The 12,456-nt window shown below is 40.6% G+C and overlaps 1 protein-coding gene across 10 annotated transcripts in view; it reads left to right on the top strand.

The window, feature by feature from the left end:
• The window catches only part of LOC135513920 (splicing regulator ARVCF-like), a 411,972-nt gene continuing 399,516 nt past the window's right edge, over positions 1 to 12,456 (top strand). For 7 of the 10 annotated variants that reach the window (XM_064936936.1, XM_064936940.1, XM_064936939.1 and 4 more), the window contains exon 1: positions 1 to 576. The gene's annotated coding sequence lies outside the window, so the exon portion shown is untranslated. The remainder of the gene's footprint in view (positions 577 to 12,456) is intronic. The other 3 variants (XM_064936942.1, XM_064936943.1, XM_064936937.1) reach the window with 1 other exon arrangement.

Genomic DNA, 12,456 nt, shown 5'->3' with positions numbered 1-12,456 from the left:
ACCGTCAGTTCGGGCCACAGATTTGGGTCAGTGACAGGCTTTTTATTTATTTTTTACAACAATTTGCTGTCAATGTGTATTTGACGCTATTGAAGAATTTGCGACCTCACCGTGATTTTTGTTTTGTTTTTGGAGATGGGACAGACTTAGACTATAAATAGCCTAGTTAAAAATAACTTTATTTGATTTTACATTGAATGAATCATGGACTTTTAAAGTAAGGAATAATTTCAACACAGGTTACATTTGATTTGTCCTCTCTTAACCCTCCATATAACTGAGCATATAAAACATTGGCTAAGCCAATCAGGGACTACACTGCTATTCTCCGGCACTGTAGGAGAATAACAGTAGCGCTGTCGTTTGCAACAAAAACATTGAAAAGAGGAGAAATCATTATTCGGGTTTGGTCACGTTTTTGAGGTGAAATTCATAAACTAAAAAGAATAGGCTAGGAGTGTGAGGTGATTTATTTAACCAGCGCAAGGAACCATCTGGTGATCGCATCGCCAAGTTTACACTCCTGCGTGCGCGTACGTACTATCCCTAAACTCCAGTAGAAGGGAGGAGTAGAAGGTAAGACGTGCTATAATGTTCCTGGTTATATATAAAACGTCGAAATGTGATTCAAGATTATCGTTTTCATTTTAGCAGCCGAACAAACATAATCTATTATTCCTACGTAGTCGTACACTATACAATGCTTTGCGATTGTCATGGAGATTGAAGGATGTGTGAGCCAGTGGGGGACTGCTGTGGGGATTTTACGCGGAGTTGTTGTTCATTTATGGAACTCAATTATAGACTGGTAAAAATAAGATTTGAATTAAACGAAATTGCATTCGATTAAATAATCTTTCCAGCCTATTATCAATTGTAGATTGCGTATCTCATGCCATGTTATGCGTAACGACATATATCAATTGCAATAGAGTCGCCACAGAGATTGTAGAATATGATTGGATTGTTTTTGTCCTCTTACATTATAGTTCTGTTTCATAATATGAAAATTCCAAACCCATGTCGTGTGTTTGCTGAATATATACAACAATGGATATGTCGTGCGCTGCCTCCTGATTCTGCAGATCTAAGAGCACACAAATGGTCATCGATTGTGTCAAAGGGAACTGCCTCTGTCTGCACGGGGCACCTACAATAGGCTACCTACCTGCAGCATCTTTGCAATACTTCAAAAATAATTATGATCTTTAAATGTAAACCTCAAGCAATGCAGAATACAGTTAAATATTCTGTATAGTAACAAATGTGGTGAATACATTAGAATGTTTTTTTCCAAGATGTTTCCAAAAATGACTGTAAAGATGTTATTTTTGACAGGTCACGCCACAGCAATCATTTTCCTCTTTGTTTTTCCCTGATGCTGAGTGAATGACATGGTTATGTCTAGATGTGCTATAGCTTTTGTTTTGCCTTCCGGATTCTCACCTTGTAATATACCCAGTTTGGAAAAGGGGGCATTTGCGAGTTGCTGCTGGAATTATTTGGATGACGGGTACCTTCCGTTTTATGTGGTTTTCCTCTTGAAGCTTGTTGGGGCGGCAGGTAGATTAGAACGTTGGGCCAGTAACCGAAAGGTTGTTGGCTTGAATCCCATAGCTGACAATGTAAAACTCTGTCGTTCTACCCCTGAACAAGGCAGTTAACCCACTTGCCGTCATTGTAAAAAATAATTAGTTCTTATCTAACTTTGCCTAGTTAACTAAAATACAAATTATGTTCCTACTCTAGTAGGCCCAATATAATGAAATTCGTACGTATTAGGGTAGGGTCATTTTGATGTGTTAAATTTAGTTGACGTGACGGCTGTGAGCAGGTTGACGTTTGTTAGGTTAAAAATAAGATTGAATGACTTTGTGACTGCCAGGTAGTGACCACTGCAGAGCTGAGTCATCCCAATAAATGCCAACCTGCGAAAATAGATTTGGTTGGATGGGATTGACATGTATGAATGAATATAAATAGCTGTTGCAGTCAGTCACAAGGTCATGCGCTGGAGAGCTGCTGCCACAGCGTCTGCCTAGTTGACAGTTTTTATTCTACGTTAACATGTAGGAAATCCTAATTTAGATTGATATATGTGCAATAGTACTACTCCGACTGCATGGAAGTAACTTATTTTCTGTTTGTATTTGTCTGTCGCAAGTTATTCACGTTGAAAGTACAATGCTTGACTTGGACTGAAGTAGGTGGCGTTACTCATTTTCTGTGCTGGTACTGTTTTATATTTAGGTGCAGGAGCTTCACAATACTTTTGCGCTAATATTCTATAAGAGGTGCAGTAGAACATTTTAAGGTGCGGGTACTCTAAATCAAGCACCTAAAGTACAGGAATCATATGCAACCAACCATGGATGTTATTGGTTCACGTGTTTTCCTTTTTGAGTGCCGCCTATTTATTTTATAGATAAGCATGTGCTACACTAATCATTAATCTGAAAGGCCACTGTGGCCCTCAGGCCCCATCAGCTAATTGATGAATGTGTTTGTTTGCCATACTTCTAGATTTGAGTGATTTCAGTGCCAACAGAGATTTTAATTCCATAATTGTGAATTTGAAAATGAGGTAAAAACCTGTTTTCGCTTTGTGTAGATTGGTGAGGAAGCCAAATAATTTGATCAATTTTAGAACAAGTCTGTAAAGGAACACAATTTGGGACAAGTCAAGGGGTCTGAATAAAAGTTTGGACACCTACTCATTCCAGGGTTTTTCTTAATTTTATACTATTTTCTGCATTGTAGAATTGTGACGATATCAAAACTATGAAATAACACATGTAGTAATCAAAATATCTTATTTGAGATTCTTCAAAGTAGCCACTCTCTGCCTTAATGACAGCTTTGCACACTCTTGGCATTCTCTCAACCAGCTTCATGAGGCAGCCACCTGGAATGCATTCAATTAACAGGTGTGTCATGTTAATTTGTGGAATTTCTTTCCTTAATATTTTCAGCCAGTCAGTTGTGACAAGGTATGGGTGGTATACAGAAGATGGTCTTAGCTTTCAGGAATGGGGTAATATCTTATAGCCAAAATGGTACAAACGCTAGAGCCAAATTCATAGGAAGAAAATCAATTCAACAACCCACATTGGCTTCAAAAAATGCCAGAAGCTTTGTTTTACCACAGAGAGCATCTGTTCTCCTCAACCTTTACCTTTCCTGGCTGGCAAAGTACCAGGATGTTGTCTCTGGTTTTGGAACTGAATTTGATAAGTCAATCTGAATGCATCTGAGAAGTTTTAATATATTAAACTTTGATAAGCTTGACATTGTAGTTTGTAAACCTGATACATAGACAAATGTAATATCTACCATATTGAAACTCAATATATAAATAAAGAATTTGAATATTCAATTATATTTCTATTGCATTTTTAAACTGAATATTCATTCAATTCAGTTTCAAATCATGAAATACAAGTTTAATGTATGCATTCAATAAAAAATATTACATTCAAATTCAATATCCTAATACAAATTCTAAATTATGGAAGTCAAATACAATTTATGTTGGCACTGAAAATGCTCCATATGATATCCTAGGGCCTTGGCCACAATGGTTCTTAAGTCTGCTGGGTCTGACAACACAATGTCTAGGCCCTGTCCAGGAATCTGTCAGTATTCAGCTGAGTAGAAAACACGGAACTGACTGCTGCCATTTTCGACCCAATGATTTTTCATCCCACATATCAATCAATCAAATGTATTTATAAAGCCCTTCTTACATCAGCTGATGTCACAAAGTACTGTACAGAAACCCAGTCTAAACCCCCAAACAGCAAGCAATGCAGGTGTAGAAGCACGGTGGCTAGGAAAAACTCCCTAGAAATGCTGGAACCTAGGAAGAAACCTAGAGAGGAACCAGGCTATGAGGCTACATAGATCTACCCTAGGACAATTATATTTAACTTTGACAAGGTGATTTTGTGAATATGTACTCCATTATTGCAGCCGTCCATTGTAACTTCCCTGACTCCCTGAATATAGCTTCTTTGGATTTCTTTAGGCTTTATGCTATTCAGCGGGAACAAACATTTGACTTCGAGTCTTTTGGTGTTTTATTTATTGTCATCACTGCATTGTTGGGAAAGAGTTCTCAAGTAAGAATTTTACTGTACTTTTTTACACCTATTGTATCCTGTGCACATGGCGAATAAACTTTGAAACTCGCATTATTATTGTAGACTTGTTATTATACACTATATGGACGCTAGGTTAAAGTACAGCAGTGGATGTTGAGTGGGAAATGAGTTCTGAGCAAAGCAGTGTTCAGCATTATGCATGTTAGACTAGATAATGCAACCAGCATGACAGACCGTGGCCGACAACAGACAGACACGTAATCGTTCATCAGTGATGTAGTTTTAATGGAACGTGGATAGGAATGAACATAATATATAAGAAATAGTTATTTTTCTCTACAACATGTTGCAGATGCATTTCACTTGACACAATTGATTGGTTGGAACTACAGCTTCAGTTTTTGGACTTGCTTCAAGATTGACTTGAAAGCAACCGGTTTTGAAAAATTGCTCAAATGTATAGGATTTTCCAAAATCAAAGTATCACTTGTGTGTGAAATTTACACAGAAACTTCTATGGTGTTCACATGCTTTCTTTGTCTCCTCTAGGCAGTCTACAGACTTGGCCTTGACCATTCATTCCAGTTTATTTCATCTTCTAGAACAATGAACTGTGGAATGTTAATCAGTCAGGACATGATTTCACATGTTAATTAAGTGTATGAAGAATGTCAGGCTTTCTCTTTCCTTCAATTGGTTAGAGTGGACTAACAGAGAGACTGAACCATAAGTGCCAACTCCAACCAGTATGTGCTCTTTGAAAAAGAGATTGGCCCTTGTTCAAATTAGTGGATTATGATTTGTTTTATGCAAGATTTGTGTTCAATTTATGTGGTCTCTCAATTTATTTAGCCTAAGTTGTACTTGTACAGCGTTATATTCTATGATTGTGGATGCTGTGGTGAATAGCTTATATGAATCCTACTCTGACATGTATGTGTGTTCAAGTATGCAGCAAATGTAGCAAATGTAGACTAGTCGCGTTAACTCTGCATCATCATTTTGTATGCTTCTGTGGTTATTGCTTAATGTTAAGTGCAGTATTGTAATACATGTCATGCCAAACAGAGACTATGTTTGAGAGGATTCATTGTGGATATTTTTATTAGCTATTAGAATCAGTGAAATGGAAATGATTTGTGCAGTACAATGGAATGCCTCCTGCAACAAGGCTAGTGAGTATGTTTTAGCACTTGATGTTATAAGGGGACTGCCCCTCAAGACATTCATCTGTAAAACATGATTAGAAGAAAAGTCACCTAATGCTATGACAGTGGGAGAACAAGTCTAATCTAGCAGCTCATCTACTCTGATGATAATATTGCACAGATCAGTCAAGCTGATACCTTCCAGAGAAATCATGTTGACATTAAATTCCCTCAACTTGCATGAACATTTTCATCAATAAATAAACTAATATCACACTTGGCTGTCTCAGTAGTTTGATGGATTGATCATAGTATCTTATTGGGGAGATTAAACTGTATTAGTCAGTGCACTCAGTATTGTGGGCTACACTGACTTCCTGTGTAGTGAGAGAGGCAGGCCAGGTCAAGAGTGAATTACTCTTTATGGTTCAGGCTGACACCTGCTGGGCTGGGGGACAGAGCTGTGTTTCTTCCCTCTGTGCTGCTTGCTTGGTTTGCTCCTTTAATCCGGCGCTGGCCATCGCCTCTCCTCTCCCTCCTGCCAAGGGAAATAACTCTCTAGGTCTTTGTCTGTCTGGCCAGCCCCAACACAGTCCCAGGAATTAAGAAAATTAAGAAGACTATGTATTTTGAAAGATGTGATGTTTGTATTTTTGTTTCTGGTCAGTTAAGAACAAATTCTTATTTACTATGCCGGCCTACACCGGCCAATTGTGCGCTATGGGACTCCCAATCACAGCTGGTTGTGATACAGCCTGGATTCAAACCAGAGTGTCTGTAGTGACACCTCTAGCACTGAGATGCAGTGTTTAGACCGCTGAGCCACTTGGGAGTCCGAATGACAGATTTTGAGGACAATAATAAATACCGCTGTGATGTAATACAAGAAAGCCAAACACCTGTGAGTCCAAATATGCACTTCATATTTCCATATCATAAAACTCATGTCATATACAGTGTCAATGTTTATGATCACTATGTTTGATGTACAGTTGCACAATGACATGGCGTTATACCCTGGTTTGTCTTGGACAGAATGAGCATACGTTTGTTGTATTATGAAGGAAATGTGCCGTGGACCACGTCTGAATGCACTCATGACTGAATACACTCATTACGATCTACTTCTCTGAATTGCCTTGTGAAAGCCTAACACTGTAAGATTGTATTTTATAACTTAGCTGGTCATGTTAGCAATAGAACAGCCTTTGAAATTACGCCCATCTGACCCAGATTGCAATTTATAAAGGACTGTATTTTAATTTCTTAAACAACATCAGTTATTGTGTAAAGGCCGGGAAGCAGGGTTGTGTTCCAAACAAAACAACTACAAGTGTGCTGCTCTAGTTCCTCAACGCCACAGCTAGGAGATCTAAGAAAGCACCTTATAGGTTAAGACTTATATGAGTCATAAAAGTTCATTGACAATTACTTAGGAACTGTGTACACTTTGGAGAGGTGTGTGTGGCCACTTGGAAACACCAGTTACACCTAGCACTCAAACCTTTGTCATGTTTTTGTCTTCTGCTGAACCTACCCTAAATTATCATGTCACTGAATATATCTAGAGTATTTTCAGATTTTGTTGTCAACAAATGCAGCGAAAAGTACAATGAATGTAAAATGCACATCAAATCAACAGCATAATGTTTGGATTCAGTCTTTTCATGGGAACTGTTGTCCTCACCTTTTTAGTCTAATAATTTTCCCATAATCTCTAAACTGTTCCCTTTTAATTGCTACCATCGTTATTATGCTTTTCATATTTCATCTGTAAGAAACATGTCAATTTAGCCCTATCCATTTTGGCTATTTCCCATGAGTGTAAGGGGTTAAGGTTTTATTAATGGTTAGCTGTCTGGGGTTAAATAGCAGCATACCACCCTGCATCCCACTGCTGGCTTGCTTCTGAAGCTATGAAGCTAAGCAGTGTTGGTCCTGGTCAGTCCCTTGTTGGGAGACCAGATGTTGCTGGAAGTGGTGTTGGAGGGCCAGTAGGAGGTACCCTTTCCTCTGTTTTTAGACCAATCTAAATTCTCCAGGGCAGGGATTGTGTAGGGTGCTGTCTTTTGAATGGGATGTTAAATGGGTGTCCTTGACTCTATGTGGTCACTAATGATCCCATTTTCAGCCTCATATTTGGGAAAACCGATGCTGTTTGTGAAAATGTCATTTTGTATTTTATTTGACAAATTCCCTCTAGTTAATAAAAACAAAGAGAATAAACATCAATATGTCAAGTATTGGGATTTTAGAGAGAAACTAACAAAAAGTAACTTCAGTCTAAAGCAGCCTTGTTAATTTGATCTGGTGTTATTCTTGTATTTCCGTATCCTTGTGATATTGATGGCATGTCCTCAAAAGCTTTCAATCATGTCTTTGCAGTCAGACCCAAGATTACCTCTGGGCCAGAAATTGGTTTTAAACCAGATTTCACAGCATAATTTTCCTCCGTGCAGGGACCTGGGTGGTAATGCGTTATCAGAATTCCAGTGGGCCTAATACACTGTGACATGTTGACTGGCTGTTAATCCACCTCCCTTGTCCTCCCTTCTCCACCCTACCCCATAGTGCAACCCATGGACACTGCATGAGCAATTGTACTGAAATCCCTCTGTGCAACGAGAATGTCAATTCCCTGGCTGATCCCCACCCCCTCCCCAATCTGAGGACGATAATGTCTCTCACCAGGAAAGATCAGCAGTGTTATGTAGTGCAGCCAGTAACTGTGCCTTCCCACCTTTACCTGGGGACTTAGGCTAAGATGGACTCTGCAGCTGTCAACTTCAGGCAGCGGCCTGGATTGATATTAAACACATCCCCTATGACCTGCTAGTCAGTGGATTGAAATTGCAGCAGCACACATTTAGCACAGTCAACCTCTCCGTGCCCATGGTTGTATTCATTAGGGCTCACTGTTGCAACATACAATTACAATGGATGTAGTCCTCTCCATGTTTTATTACATTTTCTTCCATTTGGTGCTTGATGATTTTGACACAGGAAAGGGAAGTGTTTCCTGTTGTGTTTATGGTGCCGCCTGACCTGAGACAATGACCAAACCGCTAGAGGTTCCTCTCCTCCTCCTCCTGGCCCCTGCTGTATGGAGGATTAACCCTGTTGGGACCTGTCCTGCCTTGATTATGTTCAGGGATAAGAGCTGCTTAAGTTTAATCCCTACTGTGCCATCCTGGGTTGCTAAACAGTGGAGCGGTGTGTGTCTGTACGTCAGCCCAGACACCACACTGCACCACAGATGAATTAGGAATGACTGTTCACCTCCCCAGTCCCAACCTGCATGAGATCATGGAGGTTGCCATGGACAGGTAAAGAGCTAACTAGACTGCCACAACAGTGCCAAACAGAGAACCATAGCATTGATGTTGATTTAAATATGAAATAGCAAATGCACCTTTTGTGAAGTAATGAATATAGCAGCTATCCATTAGATTGCATTTTTGTTTATTTTAATGATGTTGATTTGGCTGTGGCCTTCCTTGCTTTTATGCTTGCATCTCCTATTTGGCAGTTTCACTGGAGCTTGAAAGTGTGAAATTAGGTAGGGAAATAATTAAATGGTTCAAGGAGAAAATAACCTTTTAATTTGTTTGTTTGTTTGGGTGACATCATAAAGAAGTATAAATGAGAGGGGGCCTTCAGAAGTTTGTTTTAATGCTCTGCTCTACCATCTACATCTGCTCTGTGCATGTAGAAAGAGGGGCTGTGGGAAAGGTCTGTCCTAATGAACCCTACTGTTCTGTCTGAGAGTGTTGGCCTGCTGGCCCCGGCCTCTGGAGAGTAGGACCTTGATCTCTACTTTACCCTGAAGGACATCAACTAGTAAAGACACTCCAAGAGATGCTTCCAAAATAAAATGGGAAAACCGCTGAGCCAAGCTGATGAAACTGGTCAAGCTGGACTACTGAAAGTGGTCTTGCTGGTCTAGATAGTCTAGCTCTTAGTTTTTTTGTTGTCATATCGTTGACTTGTCAGCCCCTTCATCTGAAGCCTATACCTCTCGGACTTCCTTTATTCCACTTTTCTAATCATTCTATGATGGCTTTTCTCACACAATGGACTGATGCTATTACCAGGAGAGAAATTCGTTTTGAAAGGGGCTTTTCATTAGCATACACAGGAAGGAAGCTCATGACTATATTGTGGAGCGAGCGCCTCTCTCTCTCTGTCTCTGTCTCTCTCAATCACAGGGGCTGCACTGCCAGAATCACTGGGGATTAGTGGGAGCTTAGAAGACTGTTTTGAATTCCAGAAACCTAGCACTCCAAAAATGAGTTGGAGAACAATGAGGTTCAGAGACCAAGAACCTGTAAACTCCATCCTCCATTGTGCAGAAATAAGATGACACCTTTGTTATTTTGGGCAAATGGAAGATGTTCACCCCATGTTTATCCCCTGAAACATGTAAAATTGCTATTTGAAGAAGAGACACAGTGATTCAGTTTAGCTCCTCATGGTCAGAAATGGTACAGTTCCGAATTGGGGAAAGCGAGAGAGATCCAGTGTATGGAACTATAGATGATGTGGAGCAGTGACTGGTGTCATAGTAACTCCTACGCATGTACTGCTGCTGCGTGTGAATGTGTCCCAAATGGCACCATATTCCCTTTTATAGTGCACTACTTTTAACCAGTACCCATAGTGGAATAGTGCACTCTATAAGGAATAGGGTGCCATTAGGGATGCAAGATGTGTGTCCGTGTCCTCAGTTGCTCTGCTCTTCTGTGTCCGTTCAGGAAAGTGACAGCTGATTAATGTGGCAGTCGGGCAGCATCTCCTCATAAATGAGCCATAGCATAAAGGCAGGAAGAAAAAAATCTTCCTCTACTTAAGTGCTGGCAGGAAATATAAAGGGATACTGTCAGGACATGAATGTGGCAGAACAGAGGAGATGCCAGCAGAGGCAACAATCAGTGCTTTATGTGTGGGAGGGAGGGTTTGGTGGAGGGTACTAAGGAGGCTCATATTGGGGAGGTTTTCGATCAAGTGTTGGACTGCGGGGCCTCGACCAGCTGTGACTGATTGATGGTGAGCGCAAGCTGCCTTTGCTGTCTGGACTGCCTGTATTAGCTGCCTGTGTAACGGAGTTAAGAACGTACCATAAGTTCACTCCACAGCTAGCTTGAAATGTCGCTGATGGAGCTAGCTCAAACGGTTGGTATATTGTCATGGGTGGCAGTCACGTGTTTTAGAAAAACACAGGTCCTGGGTTTGAGCCTCTGTGTGCTGAATCAGGAGGAAGCGGTACTCACTAAGCAAGCAGCGTGACCCCCGTTACACCTGCCGTGGAATACTTCTCCAGGAGAAAGGGGAGAAATGACCGGAGAATGGCACATTATGTTGTCCAGTGTAAAAAGAATGGTGGTTTTCATTGTCTGTGGCTAGATTTTAGACACTTAGGTTATTCAAATCAAATTTGATTTGTCACATGCGCCGAATACAACAGGTATACAACAGGTACCTTACAGTGAAATGCTTACCAGCCCTTAACCAACAATGCAGTTTTAAGAAAAATAAGTGATAAGTAAAAAAGAAAAAATAACAAATAATTAAAGGGCAGCAGTAAAATAACAGTAGCAAGGCTATATACAGGGGCTACTGGTACAGAGTCAATGTGCGGGAACACTGGTTAGTCGAGGTAATTGAGATATGTACATGTGGTCTGGGTAGCCATTGGATTAGATGTTCAGGAGTCTTACGGCTTGGTGGTAGAAGCTGTTTAGAAGCCTCTTGGACTTGGTGCTCAAATCAAATCAAATTTTATTTGTCACATACACATGGTTAGCAGATGTTAATGCGAGTGTAGCGAAATGCTTGTGCTTCTAGTTCCGACAATGCAGTAATAACCAACAAGTAATCTTACTAACAATTCCAAAACTACTGTCTTATACACACAAGTGTAAGGGGATAAAGAATATGTACTTAAAGATATATGAATGAGTGATGGTACAGAGCAGCATAGGCAAGATACAGTAGATGGTATCGAGTACAGTATATACAGATGAGATGAGTATGTAAACAAAGTGGCATAGTTAAAGTGGCTAGTGATGCATGTATTACATAAAGATGCAGTAGATGATATAGAGTACAGTATATACGTATACATATGAGGTGAATAATGTAGGGTATGTAAATATTATATTAGGTAGCATTGTTTAAAGTGGCTAGTGATATATTTTACATAATTTCCCATCAATTCCCATTATTAAAGTGGCTGGAGTTGAGTCAGTGTGTTTGCAGCAGCCACTCAATGTTAGTGGTGGCTGTTTAACAGCCTGATGGCCTTGAGATAGAAGCTGTTTTTCAGTCTCTCGGTCCCAGCTTTGATGCACCTGTACTGACCTCGCCTTCTGGATGATAGCAGGGTGAACAGGCAGTGGCTCGGGTGGTTGTTGTCCTTGATGATCTTTATGGCCTTCCTGTAACATTGGGTGGTGTAGGTGTCCTGGAGGGCAGGTAGTTTGCCCCCGGTGATGCGTTGTGCAGACCTCACTACCCTCTGGAGAGCCTGTCAGGATTTGGCCAGGGTTGTTCCGGGTTTTGGTCACTAGATGCCCCCATTGTGCTTTTTGACCTTGTGTTTTTTCCCTTGTTCCCCATTATTATTTGCACCTGTGCCTCGTTTTTCCCTGATTGTATTTAAACCCTTAGTTTCCCTCAGTTCAGTTAAGTGACTGGGTCTCCGGAGTGAGAAACAGTCACTTAACCAACTGAGCCACGAATAGTCAGCAGAACCCAGAAGATGAGGCAGACACAGCAGTACTTAAGACGGTGTATTTAATAAAGTAAAACGGAGAAGTCCTTCAATACAAAAATGGCAAATCCAAAAGGTGGTAGGAATAGCACAAAAAAGCCTCGAGATACTCAAAAACAAAAACAGAATTCCACAAGAGCATCCACCGGAATCGACAAGAATACACAGAACACTAGGGCTGGGTGCTAACATACGAGCACAGAACTGAGGGAAACTAAGGGTTTAAATACAATCAGGGGAAAACGAGGCACAGGTGCAAATAATAATGGGGAACAAGGGAAAAAACATAAGGTCAAAAAGCACAATGGGGGCATCTAGTGACCAAAACCCGGAACAACCCTGGCCAAATCCTGACAGAGCCTTACTGTTTTGGGCGGAGCAGTTGCCGTACCAGGCGGTGATACAGCCCGCCAGGATGCTCTCGATTGTGCAT

Source organism: Oncorhynchus masou, chromosome 25 (genome assembly GCF_036934945.1).
Source record: "Oncorhynchus masou masou isolate Uvic2021 chromosome 25, UVic_Omas_1.1, whole genome shotgun sequence".
In the NCBI taxonomy this organism is placed as follows: domain Eukaryota; kingdom Metazoa; phylum Chordata; class Actinopteri; order Salmoniformes; family Salmonidae; genus Oncorhynchus; species Oncorhynchus masou.
Note: the sequence above shows the minus strand (reverse complement) of the source record. Positions and strands in the feature narration are given on the sequence as shown.